We start from the raw sequence: 2,900 nt of genomic DNA on the forward strand, positions 1-2,900 counted from the left end.
GCTGGTTGTTTTTAGACACTGAAGGCCATTAACCTCGTGCATCGGTGACACGACAGGTTATTAAACCTACGACTGCAACCAATTTACACTTGCTATTTCTGGGATGCACTGCAGCTTTTTTTGGATTGGAGTCTGTCTGGTTTTTAAAGTGAGAAGCAGCCTGGGTCTCTGAAGCCCCAGAGGGCCCTGGCCTGAAGCGAGCAGTGGAATATGTGGAGTCAGAGCTGTCTGTGGAGGTGTTTCCACACAACCAGTGGGAGGCAACCTGTCCCATGGGGAAACCCACTTTTAAAGGAAGGAAGTGTTCAATCCTTGAGATGTTTCTGCCAAAGGTATAAACCAGTCAGTGAGATCCATGAACTGCAGCTGAGGGAGCAAAATCCTTCCCTCAGTGACCTGAGATGAACAAACCCTTGACTTCAGGCATGGCTCTTCCAGCAGCTAGTGATGTAGCACATCTGTGCTGCTTTGGGCTTGCTCAGCAGGTAGCTCTTGCTGGACATCCTGACGGGGTACAAAAGGAGAAGGGGAAAAAGCTTTCTCCTGTGAGCACACGAACTCCTAAGGCGGTCGCTGAGGAGGGAATACACAGTTGGCTCCTGGTGGCAGCAGGCTCAGACCGCTGCTTCCTGCCTTCTCTGGGCGTGCAGGGAATCCTCCCTGCAGTGTAGGAGGGAAAGGGCAAGACCGTGCCACCTGCACCTCCTGGCACTCGCTCGCTCTAGCTGGCATCTTTGCCTCTCCTCGTTGCCTCCAGTCTTGGCCAAAAGCAGCCCCCCGCGCAGGAAGAGGGGTTTACATGCAACTGGGAGAGCCGTCCGGTAGATGGAGCCTCTGAGCTGGCACTGATCTCATGGGCAGAGCCACTTTCCCCCTTTTAAAGTAGACACAAGCTTCCCTTACGACTGCTCTGTGACTTCCCCTGCCCTGGGGGCTGCAGCAGGAGGGGTCTGGAGGGTTGTTTCTGAGATGCTGCCAAGGGCCAGACTGCCAGCTTTGTCCCATGTGCCTACACGTGGGGCTGCACCCTGCAAGTTTCCCTCCGCCCCGCACTTCAGCGCTGTGGTGTCAGTAGGACGTGTCACGTAAGGGTGAACTCCGCTGTGCCGTTTCCTGGGTGCTCCTAGCGCTCCCTTTCCTATGGGATTTACGGCCTGTTACTACTCTTTGCTGACCGTGGCGCTTGCGTGCACGGGGCAGCACCACGAGCTGGGAGAACAGGCGAGGCCAGTGCCAGCCTGTAGGCTTCCAGCTGGAGTTTTGTGGACCTCCCTGGGCCCGTAACTCCAAGCCCCACCTTTGTGCCACCGTGTTGGCATCTTCTACCTTGGAGGTGACATCACTGCCGATACCATTATCTCTTTTTCAGAGGTGGTAGTCGCTGGCTGGTGGCTGTGAGGTCCCCAGAGGCCCAACACGATGCTGATCCAAGTGCTGGTAGTTAGGACTAAGGATCGGGTCTGGATGACTCCTCCCCTGCTTGCTGCTGCCTTCCCTTACCACCAAAACTGCAGTCAGGGAAGTGCAGAAACACATGACCCCCTGGACTTTGGGCATAAATGTAGTGCTCTCCCCCCTCTGGAGCTATCTCCTTCCTGCTCTGCTCCCCTTCCCAGTTCTCGGGCAGCGTCCGGATTACAAACCCCGCAGGGAGATGCCAGTTGCAAAGGTAAGTGCCCTGGCAGGAGGACTCCAAATGTAAAATCTCAGTTGTCCACCAGTGTCTGTCTCCTCAAAGCAAAGAATGACAGGCTCCCATCACTTCTGGATCCCCAGGTGTCACCCTGGGCCTGCATGCGCTGCCACAGGGTTCGGCGAGCCCTGGTATTGCAGAAACCCATTGGCTTCAAGCTTGGCAGCAACCCCAACTCACAGGGGTGACCTTCCTCCTCCGCAGATGCCTGATCTTGCAGCCGGCAACTGCCTGCGTGCCCCCAGCCTCCCAGGGGCCAGGCGGTGCCCGAGCCTGCCCACCCTGAGCCAAAGCGCCTGCGGGTGGGGCACAGGGGCCAGATGCCAAGCAAAGCTCAAAGGAGCTCGATCTTTGACCAGGGCAGGGGCAGACCTGATCCACCATGGACTGAGCTGGTTCCTGTGGCCCAGAGGCTTGGGTGATTGGCTGGGGACCAGCAGGTTGGAAATTCAAGCATGATGAGGTTGCTGTGACCCTGGGCTGTGGGACCTACAGCCTTCAGGCATTTCCAGCAATTCTTTATTGTGGACAAATTGAAGAGAGTCCAGCCCAGGGCAACAAAAATGGTTCAGAGGCTGGAGGACAGGACTTGTGAGGGAAGACTGAAGGAACTGGGCTTATTTAGTCTGGAGAAGAAAAGACTGGGGATCTGATGGTAGCCCTTGGCTACCTGAAGGGCGGGTGCGAAGAGGATGGAGCCGGACTGTTCTCAGCGGGGGCAGATGACAGAACAAGGAGCGATGGGCTCCAGCTGCAGCAAGGGAAGTCGAGGTTGGATATTAGGAAAAATGCCCTCACGAGGAGGATGGTAAAACACTGGAACAAGTTACCCAGGGAAGTGGTGGACTCTCCATCCTTGGAGGCTTGTAAGATCCGGGTAGACAAAGCCTTGACTGGGATGCACTGATTGGAAGGGACCGTGCAGATGATCGTGTCCAGCCAGGAAGACACCTGGGGTCAAGTGACCCGAGCGATGTGACTGTCCGGTTTCCTCTTGAAAACCTCCCGGGTAGGCGACTGGAGGGAGTTTACTCCACAGCCTGGACACCCTGACCGTGAAGGAGCTTGTCGTGGTGTTAAGCCTGAAGCGGCCTGCCAGGAGTTGGTATCCGTTGCTCGTGATCTTCCCCAGCGGTGCCCTGGCGAACAGCTCTTCACCTAGCCGCGGCTCGCGAACGCCCCCCGAGGCAGCGCGGCGAGGGGCCGC

This window comes from Crocodylus porosus, unplaced genomic scaffold (assembly GCF_001723895.1).
Source record: "Crocodylus porosus isolate Cpor-Errol unplaced genomic scaffold, CroPor_comp1, whole genome shotgun sequence".
NCBI classification, from domain to species: Eukaryota; Metazoa; Chordata; order Crocodylia; family Crocodylidae; genus Crocodylus; species Crocodylus porosus.